This window comes from Suncus etruscus, chromosome 7 (assembly GCF_024139225.1).
Source record: "Suncus etruscus isolate mSunEtr1 chromosome 7, mSunEtr1.pri.cur, whole genome shotgun sequence".
Taxonomy (NCBI): Eukaryota; Metazoa; Chordata; class Mammalia; order Eulipotyphla; family Soricidae; genus Suncus; species Suncus etruscus.
Genome location: NC_064854.1, coordinates 30,506,507 through 30,520,784, shown reverse-complemented (window position 1 = coordinate 30,520,784; position 14,278 = coordinate 30,506,507).

Below are 14,278 nucleotides of genomic sequence, written 5' to 3'. Positions count from 1 at the left end.
GGCATCACATGACCTTCTGATCATCACTAATTAACTCCCCAAAATCCTCCAAAAGAAATTAATAAAAAAATAAATGAGAACAAACAGTAGAGAAGTTGTAAGGTGAACCTAGATAAAACCCTAAACAAAATTTTTCTCCCTGACTTCCTCTTCTCGGTAACCTCTTCTTTTGATATGTAAAAAGCCCACCTGGATTACTAGACCTCCCCTTCACACACACACACACACACACACACACACACACACACACACACACACACACACACACACACCCGTTTTGGGAATTGGTTTGAATAAAGAAAGCAGTTCTGGCTTTGGGCTTGGCAGAGAGAGACATGGCAGAGAGAGCTGATTCCAATGAATATCTTTTCTGACTGCTTGGTATTATTTCTCCACTGCTACCCTGCTTCATCAAACCCATCCGCCACCCAAAATTTGGTGCCTGGGGAGGTCTCACCAGTCGTGGATATTTTTATTTTACAAGAAGTCATCACATTTATTATGACAATTTTCTGAGTTTCTTATTTTTACAGTCGTTGACTAAACCCAGGTCCACTCCAGGTTGTTGAGACAGTTATCAACTCTCACTGTATCTTATGTTTAATTTTCTGTTTTGGGGGTCCCTTATGCTTGTACTCATCAACTCACTGACATGGTTATATCTGGTGGTTCAATTTCACGTACACCCCTGGCATCTGATCTATGTTGATGACCCCTTCAACTTAGGGCTCTTTTAGCTTGCTGACCTGACATTACTTTTATATAAAAACTGTAATCCATTTCAATTAACTTGATCGAATTTGAGCAATTCCAAGTCATATCTACAACAACCCAATTTTTTTTTGTTTTTTGGGCCACACCCAGTGATGCTCCGGATTACTCCTGGCTATGTGCTCAGAAATCGCTCATGGCTTGGGGGGCCATAGGGGACGCCGGGGATTGAACCATGATCCATCATAGTTTAGCACATGCAAGGCAAACACCTACTTCTTGCGCCACCGCTCCAGCTCCTAAAAATATATTTTATCCAATGCAGTAGACTCTAGAAGTTATTCAATTAGACTTGATAGGTAAGGTAAAGAATGTAATCATTGGGGCTGGAGTGATAGTACACCATGCACACCATGAACCTAGGTTCAATCCCATATGGTTCCCCAAACTCACCAGGAGTGCTTCTTTTTTTTTTTTTTTTTTTTTTTTTTTTGGTTTTTGGGTCACACCTGGCAGTGCTCAAGGGTTACTCCTGGCTCCATGCTCAGAAATTGCTCCTGGCAGGCACGGGGGGCCATAAGGGACATCGGGATTCCAACCGATGATCTTCTGAATGAAAGGCAAATGCCTTACCTCATTGCTATCTCTCCGGCCCCCAGGAGTGATTCTTGAGCAAAGTAACTTGACAGAAGTAACTCCTGAGCATTGCTGGGTGTGACCCCAAAACAAACAAAGAAAACCATCATTATCAACCTATCACCTCATTTGTGAAACCTTATATGCCCCTCTATACAAAACCATTCCCTTTTACTTTATATATTATATATTTACATATATATATGTTCCCTTTTATTTTATATATTTCTATTATTGGACTCTTCATAGTTTACAAAAATTATTTCTTCATTTACTTTTTATTTATTTATTATTTGTTTTGGTGTTTGGGTTAAAAACGGCGGCCATCAGGAATAACTCCTGGCTCAGAAATTGCCCCTGGCAGGCTTGGGGGACCATATGGGATGCTGGAAATCAAACCACAGTCCCCTGTGTTGGTCACAGGCAAGGCAAATGCCCTACTGCTGTGCTATCTTTCTGGCCCCTTCATTTACTTTTTACTCCAAATAGTTTCTGTGCTCTTTGGGTTTTAGATTTTCTTTTTTCTTTCTTTCTTTCCTCTTTTGTTTTATGTTTATTATATTTTTGGACCTAGATGTTGTCGTTCTTTTTTTTTTTTTTTGGTTTTTGGTTTTTGGGCCACACCCAGCGGTGCTCAGGGGTTACTCCTGGCTGTCTGCTCAGAAACAGCTCCTGGCAGGCACAGGGGACCATATGGGACACCAGGATTCGAACCAACCACCTTAGGTCCTGGATCAGCTGCTTGCAAGGCAAAGTCTGCTGTGCTATCTCTCCGGGCCCATATTTGTCGTTCTTTTTCCAAGCACAATGTGGCTTGCAAAAGGCTGACTGATCTTGCATGGATGTTTATTGACTTAAATTAAAAAGTGAAATCCAGGGGGCCAGAGTGGTAGCGCAAGCGGTAAGGCGTTTGCCTTGCACACGCTGACCTATGACAGACCACAATTTATTCCCGGGCATCCCATATGGTCCCCCCCCCCCCCCCGGCCAGGAGTGATTTCTGAGCGCATAGCCAGAACCATAACCTGAGTGTCACCAGGTGTGGCCCAAAAACCAAAAAAAAAAAAAAAAAATGAAATCCATTAGATTCTTAGAAAAGCACTTCCAGTTTCAATTAATATCAAGGAAAAGAGCCCAAAACCCCAGCAATGGGGGCTATGAAGTGTCCAGCAGAGGTATTCTTGTCTCTGCACACAAAGGGTGGCGCCAGAAGAGCGTGGCTGCTCTGCTTCGTTCCATGGCCGCTGCACGTATTCTAGAACATGAACCCCATCTCAACACGTAATAAGAACTACACTACTGGGGCCGGTGAGGTGGCGCTAGAGGTAAGGTGTCTGCCTTGCAAACACTAGCCAAGGAAGGACCGCAGTTCAATCCCCCGCATCACATATGGTACCCCCAAGCCAGGGGCAATTTCTGAGTGCTTAGCCAGGAATAACCCCTGAGCATCAAACAGATGTGGCCCAAAAAACCAAAAACAACAATAACAACAACAACAACAACAACAACAAAAACCCCACACACTACAAGTGTGGCAATGGAGAGACAATGCAGGACTACATCATGCATAGAGAAAGAAGATGACAGCTCTGATGACTCAAAAAATACCAACTACCTAATTTGCCTCTCAGATAAGGAGTTTAGAGAAGAAATATGGAGGGTCCTCATAGAAATCAAAGAAAGCATAGATGGAGCTGAACAAAACAAGAATAGAGAAATCAGAAAACTCCAAATTGATATAATGGGACTGAAAAACTTGGTAGATGAAATCAAAAACTCTATTGAAAGCCTCTCCAACAGAGTAACAGCAGTTGAGGACAGAATTAGTGAGCTGGAAGATGAGATGCATAACAACTTTATACAGCAGAAGAGATTGGAAAAGAAACTTAAAACAAATGATCAGACAATAAAAAAAATATTCAAAGATGAAAATAGAATTGTTCAATAAATTTAACAGAAACAACATAAGATTCATTGGGGTCCCAGAGGCCCAGGAAAAAAATCCCCAGGAAGCACCAGCAGTCAAAGACATAATTACAGAGAATTCCCAGAGCTAAAGACTACATGCAATCAATCCTACAAGCTTGAAGAGTAAAAGCTAAAAGAGAGATAAAGAAAAGCACCCCAAGACACATGCTCGTCACAATGATGAATCCCACAGATAAGGATACAATACTGAAAGCAGCAAGATCAAAAAGGAAAATTACATTTAAAGGAGCATCCTTAAGATTTACAGCAGAACTACCACAAGAAACCTTCAAGGCCAGATGGCAGTGGTGAGAAATGGTGACAAAACTCAATGAAATGAATGCTTCGCCTAGAATACTATACCCAACAGACTCACTTTCAGATTTGAAGGAAGTAAACATGGCTTCACGGATAAACAACAGCTCAGAAACTTTATAGACTCACACCAGCCCTAAAAGAAAAGCTGAAAAGTCTATTTTGAGGAAAGAAAGACCAACAGACACAACAAACTTCTACACAAAGATGACATTAAATCCCATGACAATTTTCTTTCTCAACATCAATGGCCTAAATGCACCTGTTAAGAGACACAGAGTGACAAAATGGATCAAAAAGCAGAATCCAACGTTTTGCTGCCTACAAGAAACACATCTGAATAATCAAAACAAGCATAGACTCAAAATAAAGACTGGAGGAAAATCATCCAAGTAAACAACACCCTTAAAAAAGCTGGAGTGGCCATATTAGTATCAGATAAAACAAATGTTAGACTCAGAAAATTTCTAAGGGACAAAGATGATTATTTCATACTAATTAAAGGATATGTACAACAAGAAGAAATCACACTTCTGAACATATATGCACCCAATGATGGATCAGCAAAATATTTAATACAACTGTTGACAAGCCTGAAAGAAGACATCAATAACAATACAATAATAGTGGGAGATTGCAACACTGCCCTGACACCTCTTGATAGGTCAACAAAATTGAAACCCAACAAGAGCATACTAGCTCTGAAAAAAGAAATGAAAGAAAGTAGCACATCATCCCCAGAAAACTGGAAACACATTCTTCTACAGTGCACCTGGGTCATTCTCCAGAATAGATCACATGCTGGCCCATAAAATAGATCTTCATAAAGTCAAGAGGGTAAAAATGGTACAAACTACCTTCACTGCAAACTACCGTCCCTGATCACAAAGCACTGAAATTAAAAGTGAACAACAAAGAAACAGAAGAAAAATATTAACAACTGGAAACTAAACAGCTCACTACTGAACAGCTAGTGGGTGAGAAAGAAAATCAAAAAGAAAATCAAAACATTCCTGGAAACAAATGATAATGAAGACACAAACTGTCAGAATTTATGGGACACAACAAAAGCAGTACTAAGAGAAAAATTTATAGCCTGGCAAGCACACATCAGAAAGGAAGAAGAGGCCTATACAAAATTCTTAATGACACAGCTTTTAAAAATAAGAAATGATCAATAAAAGGAACCCAAAACAGGTAGACAGAAGAAAATAACAAAGTTTAGGGTAGAAATCAATGAAGTGGAAATCAAAAAAACAATCCGAAAGATCAACAAAAGGAAAAGTTGGTTCTTTGAAAAAATAAACAAGATTGATAAACCACTAGCAAAACTCACAAGGAAATGGAGAAAGAGAAATCTAATAAACCAGATTAGGAATAAAAAGGGGGAGATCACCAAAGATACTGCAGAGATTCAAATGATAATCAGAGACTACTTTGAGAAACTGTATGTCACAAACCATGAAACCCTGGAAGAAATGGATAAATTTTTGGACTCTTACAATCTTCCACGGTTACACCAGGATGATCTAGCATATCTAAACAGATCCATGTGTACTGAGGAAATTAAAATGGTCATCAAGAGTCTTCCCAAAAACAAAAGCCTAGGCCTAAATGGATTCGCTAGCAAATTCTTTCAAACCTTTCAAGAGGAACTTCTACCAATCCTCTTCAGGCTCTTTCATGAAATTGAAAAATCAGGAACACTCTCAAATAGTTCTTACTATGCTAATATCACCTTAATACCAAAGCCAGACAGAGAAGCTGGGAAAAAAAAACACACAAAACTACAGACCAATATCACTGATAAACACAGATGCAAAGATTCTCAACAAAATTCTGGCAAATAGGATCCAATGCCTCATCAAGAAGGTCATACACCACGACCAAGTATGATTCATTCCAGGAATGCAAGGATGGTTTAACATACATAAATCAATCAACATAATATACCATATCAACAAAAATAAAAATAAAAACCATCTGATCTTATCAATAGATGCAGAGAAAGCATTTGATAAAGTCTAACACCCATTATTGATAAAAAAAAAACCCTCATCAAGATGGAAATGAAAGGAACTTTTCTCAATATAGTTAAGGCCATCTACCACAAGTCAATGACAAATATTATACTCAATGGAGATAAACTAAAAGCCTTTCTCTAAAATCTGGTACAAGACAAGACTTCCTCTATCACCACTCCTATTCAAGATAGTGCTGGAAGTTCTTGCCACAGCGATTAGGCAAGAAAAATATATCAAGGAGCCAGAGAGATAGCATGGAGGTAAGGCATTTGCCTTGCATCCAGAAGGATGGTGGTTCAAATCCCGGCATCCCGTATGGTCCCCTGAACCTGCTAGGAGCAATTTCTGAGCATAGAGCCAGGAGTAACCCCTGAGTGCTGCCAGGTGTGATCCCCCCCCCCCCAAAAAAAACAAAAAACCCCAAAAAAAACAAAAAAAAAAAAGAAAAAGAAATCAAGAGCATCCAGATAGGAAAGGAAGAAGTCAAGCTCTCACTGTTTACAGATGACATGACATTATATTTAGAAAACCCTAAAGACTCTACCAAAAAGTTTCTAGAAACAGTAGATTCATATAGCAAAGTAGCAGGCTACAAAATTAACATGCAAAAATCAATGACCTTCTTGTACACCAATAATGACAGAGAAGAAATGGACATCAAAAAAAATCCCATTATCCTCAATGGAGAAAAACTGAAAGCCTTCCCTCTAAATTCTGGCACAAGACAAGGCTGTCCTCTCTCACCACTCCTATTCAACATAGCACTGGAAGTACTTGCTATAGCGATTAGGCAAGAAAAGGATATCAAGGGAATCCAGATAGGAAAGGAAGAAGTCAAGCTCTCACTGTTTGCAGATGACATGATACTCTACTTAGAAAACCCTAAAGACTCTATCAAAAAGCTTCTAGAAACAATAGACTCATATAGCAAGGTGGCAGGCTACAAAATTAACACACAAAAATCAATGGCCTTTCTATATACCAATAGTAATAAGGATGAAATGGACATTAAGAAAACAACCCCATTCACAATAGTGCCACACAAACTCAAATATCTTGGAATCAACTTGACTAAATATGTGAAGGACCTATACAAAGAAAACTATAAAACTCTGCTCCAAGAAATAAGAGAGGACACACGGAAATGGAAATGCATACCCTGCTCATGGATTGGCAGGATTAACATCATCAAAATGTCAATACTCCCCAAGGCATTATACAGATTTAATGCCATCCCTCTAAAGATACCCATGACATTCTTCAAAGAAGTGGATCAGACACTTTTGAAATTCATTTGGAACAATAAACACCCTCGAATAGCTAAAGCAATCATTGGGAAAAAGAATATGGGAGGAATTACTTTTCCCAACTTTAAACTGTACTACAAAGCAACAGTTATCAAAACAGCATGGTATTGGAATAAGGATAGGTCCTCAGATCAGTGGAATAGGCTTGAATACTCAGAAAATGTTCCCCAGAGATACAACCATCTAATTTTTGATAAAGGAGCAGGAAATCCTAAATGGAGCAGGGAAAGCCTCTTCAACAAGTGGTGTTGGCACAATTGGATAGCCACTTGCAAAAAATTAAATTTAGACCCCCAGCTAACATCATGTACAAAGGTAAAATCCAAATGGATTAAAGACCTCGATATCAGCCCCAAAACCATAAGATATATAGAACAGCACATAGGCAAAACACTCCAGGACATTACAGGCATCTTCAAGGAGGAAACTGCACTCTCCAAGCAAGTGAAAGCAGAGATTAACAGATGGGAATATATTAAGCTGAGAAGCTTCTGCACCTCAAAGGAAATAGTGCCCAGGATACAAGAGCCACCCACTGAGTGGGAGAAACTATTCACCCAATACCCATCAGATAAGGGGCTAATCTCCAAAATATACAAGGCACTGACAGAACTCTACAAGAAAAAAACATCTAACCCCATCAAAAAATGGGGAGAAGAAATGAACAGACACTTTGACAAAGAAGAAATACACATGGCCAAAAGACACATGAAAAAATGTTCCACATCACTAATCATCAGGGAGATGCAAATCAAAACAACGATGAGATACCACCTCACACCCCAGAGAATGGCACACATCACAAAGAATGAGAATAAACAGTGTTGGCGGGGATGTGGAGAGAAAGGAACTCTTATCCACTGCTGGTGGGAATGCTGTCTAGTTCAACCTTTATGGAAAGCGATATGGAGATTCCTCCAAAAACTGGAAATCGAGCTCCCATACGATCCAGCTATACCACTCCTAGGAATATACCCTAGGAACACAAAAATACAATACAAAAACCCCTTCCTTACACCTATATTCATTGCAGCTCTATTTACCATAGCAAGACTCTGGAAACAACCAAGATGCCCTTCAACAGACGAATGGCTAAAGAAACTGTGGTACATATACACAATGGAATATTATGCAGCTGTCAGGAGAGATGAAGTCATGAAATTTTCCTATACATGGATGTACATGGAATCTATTATGCTGAGTGAAATAAGTCAGAGAGAGAGAGAAAAACGCAGAATGGTCTCACTCATCTATGGGTTTTAAGAAAAATGAAAGACACCCTTGTAATAATAATTTTCAGACACAAAAGAGAAAAGAGCTGGAAGTTCCAGCTCACCTCAGGAAGCTCACCACAAAGAGTGATGAGCTTAGTTAGAGAAATAACTACATTTTGAACTGTCCTAATATTGAGAATGTACGAGGGAAATGTAGAGCCTGTTTAGGGTACAGGCAGGGGTTGGGTGGGGAGGAGGGAGATTTGGGACTTGGGTGATGGGAATGTTGCACTGGTGATGGGTGGTGTTCCTTTTATGACTGAAACCCAAACACAATCATGTATGTAATCAAGGTGTTTAAATAAAAAAAAATATGAAAAAAAAATCCCATTCACATTAGTGCCCCATAAACTCAAATATCTTGGAATCAATTTAACTAAAGATGTGAAGGACTTACACAAAAAAAAAAAACTACAAGACCCTGCTTCAAGAAATAAAACAGGACATAAGGAAATGAAGACACATACCCTGCTCATGAATTGGCAGGATTAACATCATTAAAATGGCAATACTCCCCAAGGCATTGTACAGATTTAATGCAATCCCTCTAAAGATACTCATGACATTCTTCAAAGAAGTGGATCAAACACTCCTGAAATTCATCTAGAATAATAAACACCTACGAATAGCTAGAGCAATCCTTAGGAAAAGGAATATGGGAGGCATCACTTTTTCCCAACTCTAAACTGTATCACAAAGCTATTGCCATTAAAACAGCAGGGTACTGGAATAAAGACAGACCCTCAGATCTGTGGAATAGACTAGAATAGTGATGGCTAACCTTTCTGAGCCCGAGTGCCCAAACTGCCGCACAATGCCCAGTCCTCCCAATGGCCAGTTCGGCCCTGTTGCCAGAAGAGTTGCATTGCAGATACTGGCAGATTCACCTCCCATGACGCCACATATCTTAATTGTGGACCCCTTCCTGCCTGCCAGCTGCAAGGCCTTCGTGTGCCACTGCTGGCAAGAGTGCCAAGTTTCGCCATCAAGGGACTAGAGTATTCAGAGAATGCTCCCCAGATATACAATCAACTAATTTTTAATAAAGGTGCAATAAATGCAAAATGGAGCAAAGAAAGCCTCTTCAACAAGTGGTGTTGGGACAACTGATCAGCCACTTGCCAAAAAAAAAAAAAAACCAAAACAAAAAACAAAAAAAACTAACTCAGACCTCATCTAACTTCTTGCACAAAGATCAAATGCAAATAGATTAAAGACCTTGATATCAGAACTGAAACCATAAGGCATATGGAACAACACGTAGGTAAAACACTCCATGACATTGAAACTAAAGCATCTTCAAGGAAGAAACAGCACTCTTCAAACAAGTCTAAGCAGATATACACAAATGGGACTATATTAAGCTGAGAAACTTCTGCACCTCAAAGGAAATAATGCCTAGGGTACAAAAGCCACCCACAGAATGGGAGAAGCTATTCACCCAATGCCCATCAGATAAGGGGCTAATATTTAAGATGTACAAGATACTGACAGAACTGAACAAGAAATAAAGATCTAACCCCATAAAAATTGGGGAGAAGAAATGAAAAGACAATTTCTCAAAGAAGAAATACAAATGGCCAAAAAGCACATGACAAAATGCTCCACATCACTAATCATTAGGGAGATGCAAATCAAAACAGCAATGAGGTATCATCATAGGCACACATCACAAAGAACAAGAGCAATCAGTGCTGGCAGGGATCTGGGGTCAAAGGAACTCTCATTCACTGCTGGTGGGAATGCTGTCTAGTATATACCTTATAAAAAACAATACAGAAATTCCTCAAAAAACTGGAAATTGAGCTCCTATTTGACCCAGCTATACCACTTCTAGGGATATACCTTAGGAACTCAAAAATACAATACAAAAATCCCTTCCTCATACCTATATTCATTGCAGTGCTATTTACAATAGCCAGACTCTGGAAACAACCCAGATACACTTCAACAGATGAATGGCTAAAGAAACTGTGCTACATTTACACAATGGAATATTATGCAGCTGTCAGGAGAGATGAAGTCATAAAATTTTCCTATACATAGATGTACATGGAATCCATTATTCTGAGTGAAATAAGTCACAGGGAGGGAGATAGACACAGAATAGTCTCACTTATCTATGAGTTTTAAGAAAAATTAAAGACATTAGAATAATTCCCAGAGATTAGGACCGAAAGAACTGGCTCAGGACATGAAGCTCATCACAAGGAGTGGTGTGTGCAGTTGGAGAAATAACTATGCTGAGAACTATTGTGACAATGTCATTGAATGAGAGATATAGAAGGCCTGGCTCAAATACATGCAGGGGGTGGGGGAGAGAGTTGATGGGGGAATTTGTGGTGGGAAGGTTGCACTGGTGAAGGGGGTGTTCTTTTTATGACTGAAACCCAAGTACAATCATGTTTGTAATTACAGTGTTTAAATAAAATTATTATTAAAAACAAAAAAATATAACATTAAGGAAATGGTTCTCTTTTGCTATTTCAAGAGTAAATATTAGTTCTTTAATTCTATTTATTAAAACAATTCTTGTATTTATTGATTCCAAGTAAAAAAGCAACATTGTCCATCCTCAAATGATAAAACTTAGGGCTGGATCAATGGTGCAGCAGTAAGGCTTTTGCAGTAGACGTTTGTCTTGCACGAGGCTGACCCAGGACAGATCCGGGACACTTGGTCCTCCAAAATAGGAGGGATTTCAGAACGCAGAGCCAAGAGCCAGGAGTAATCCCTAAGCGTCACTGGGTGTGGCACAAAATAAAAAAAAGAAAGAAAGAAATAATAATTAGAGGATTGTATTCATTATAGACCTTAAGGTTAAGTTCTTTATCTCCAGAAGCCTGCAGTCCTTGGAAGTTTACTACTGATTGAAAAATACTTGTAAGTATAGTAACTGAATGCAAGGCTCTCAAAACAGAAGTTTCTTTTTTGGTTTGCTGAAACCTTAATATAAATGTAATTGGGGATGGTTTGAACTCCGGGGATGGTTCAGTAGCAAAAGTATGGCCTTATAGCCATGTTTGTTAAGATATAGCCAATGGTGTTCTGTTCAGAGATTGCTTCCTGTTTCAGGCTCTGGAACTTTAAATTTGTTTTTAATTGATGTTCCAGAGCAGAGGAGGATGTGGGAGTAAATTCAGGAGGGGCCCAATGATCTGTGGCAGAGGGACATGTTGGTTGTGGATGGTGGCATATATTTGAATGGTGTGAGCCCGGACTCCTGAAACACATACAGTGTTGTTATCCAATACCTCATTTTTAAATATGTAAAGCATATTTTCAGAGCTTATTATTTAATAAGTATCGATTGCCTGACTTCTGAGATATTTTTGCCTTAGTTCTAAGAATGCTGTAAATTGAAAAAGATTACAGCTCCATCTTGTGGATTTGTGTTAAATGGTATTGTGCTTTGCTCTGTTTTCTTTCTTTAAATTATTTTTCTTTATTTGATACACAGTGGTTTAGAGTTGCTCATAATACAGTTATGTTTGGTATTCAATGTTCCAATCAATCCCAAATCCAGTGTAAGATTGTCTCTACTATTGTCCTAATTTTTTTCACCCTCCCCCAAGCCTGCCCCATGGCAGGTAAAAACAAGTTTCTTAATTATAAAGTACCTAAATATTTATTAAGTAACTAGTGTGTTGTTAGTGGAGCCTAGGGCTCCAAAATGAGGATCTGGTGAAACGCAGGAAATAATTCACACAGTGAAGAGGTACAAGAATGGGTTTAGGAAATCCAGCACTCAACCAAGTTGTTCAACCACTCAAGCTTTCTGCTCCTAAGAAGGAAGGCAGACAAGTGGAAGAAGACCAAAGAATAACCCTTTGCCTTCCTCAGACCTCTTTTTTTTTTTTTTTTCTTTTTGTTTTTGGGCCACACCCGGGGTGCTCAGGGGTTACTCCTGGCTGTCTGCTCAGAAATAGCTCCTGGCAGGCACGGGGGACCATATGGGACACCAGAATTCGAACCAACCACCTTTGGTCCTGGATTGGCTGCTTGCAAGGCAATCACCGCTGTGCTATCTCTCCGGGCCTCCTCAGACCTCTTTTTGACCCTGGCCACACCCTCGGGTGGAGAGGAATACTAAGTAGGGAATAATCCAATATCCCATCACCAGATCACACCTTAGGGTGGAGTATGAATATTAATTAGGGTAGGACCAGTAAACCAACAGCTTGTTACAACTAAATGGAAACCAAACTATCAGGATAAACTTCACTGAAAGAAAATTTGTCATAAAAGAAAATTGTCATATCTTGCAATGGGGTCACTAGGGCATTGTCTGAATCTGTTTATTGATAGTTGAACATTCTGTTGTTTTTGTTTGTTGAGCTTATGTAGCTTCTGTGATAATTTTACATCTAATTTGTTGTATACCTAAAGGGAATTAAAATTATGGAGGTTTCTATGTGGTAGATTCAAGAAGTTGGGCCAATGAGCTCATATGGTGGCAGAGGATTATGGGCTGGCATACCTGAAATTTTTGGTGGTAAACTGTCTGTAGAGGTTAATGAAAAATCAGGGAAACCGGGCCATTGCAGTGGCAACAGTTTTGTGTGTGTGTGTTGCAGTGGCAACAGTTTTGTGTGTGTGTGTGTGTTGCAGTGGCAAGTTTTGTGTGTGTGTGTGTGTGCGCGCGCGCGCGCGTGCTGTTGAGGAGCCTTCAAAAAGGCAGAGGGGCTTTCCCTTCTCTTCTGAGGGTCCCCAGTTTGTTCAGATGCAAGACCCATATATCCATGAGTTGGTTTGCCTCTCTTTTGAGGGTTAGGTGAATCTATGGCAGACATAGCAGAGGCTCTGAATTGTGGGCATTGCTGGGACTTCTGGAAGGACAGAGGCACCTGAAGATGTGCACCCGGAGATGTCAGCTACAGTGCTCTCTCTCTCTCTTGGTTTCTATAACATTTCTCACTGTGATTTATTTCACTCCTATTCCTTCTGCTATTACTGTGTTTCGGTATGACTGAGTCACGCATTCGCTTGGTGTGTCCTTCCCATATTAGGTGAGAGTTCTTGCTGGAGTTGCACATTTGTATTGTGATGCTTCCTGTAATACTTGCCCATGTGTTGTCTGAGGACTGCTCTATCAGATGCAGTGGACTTGAGTCTGTAATTTGAAGCTCACATACCTGTTCATTTTGCTGTGTCCAGAGGTTGTGCACCATATAATTTCCATGCTGGCATACACTAGCTGTGGTGTGCTGGAGATCATAAACTTTTTATGTTTTTGTTTTTTGGGCCACACCCGGTGGCGCTCAGGGGCTACTTCAGGCTCTGCACTCAGAAATCACTCCTGGAAGATTCTGGGGATCATATGCGATGCCGGGAATAGACCCCAGGTCTGTCTTGGGTCAGCCATGTGCAAGGTAAACACCCTACCACTGTGCTTTCTCTCTGGCCTCCAAGATCATAAAATTTGAAGTGGAGCCAGGTATCTCAAAAAGCAGACCAACTGGCATCATGCTTAGCACATGTAAGTGAAAGTGAAGGTAGAATTTGGGATTGGCTTGTAAGGCAGATGTTATCATCACTGGATGTCTTTGCCCAGGTACTCAGCTGTTTTGGGAAGACAGTCAAGGCTTTTCTGAACTTTCTGGACTCTTTTTATTAGATAGTTTTGAGGATTCATGTGCCATTGATTGATTGCCCCAAGACCTCAACCATGAGAAGCTTACTCTACAACACTCCCAACCGTACTCCTTTCCATTGGGAGGTGGCCTGATTTAAGGGAACTAGATGTTTTCTTGGTTCTGCCCTGTTAGGCTACAATAGAAATTTTCACGTTTTTTTTTTTTATTAGGTGAAAGCAAGTATGTCCCTGTCCAGAAGTTAGTCAGTCTAGAGCTCCACAAAATTATGAAAGAGATAAATAACTGTTACTGCAAGAGGTGATCTTTGATGGGAATATACAGGATAGGATAGAGACACATTGTTTTAGGTTAAATACATGTGGTTTGAGGTGAGCAATAGGATCGTCTGATCTTTGGAGAAAAATACTATTTGAAAGCTAACTCCTTTGTAGTCATGGCTGAGTGGT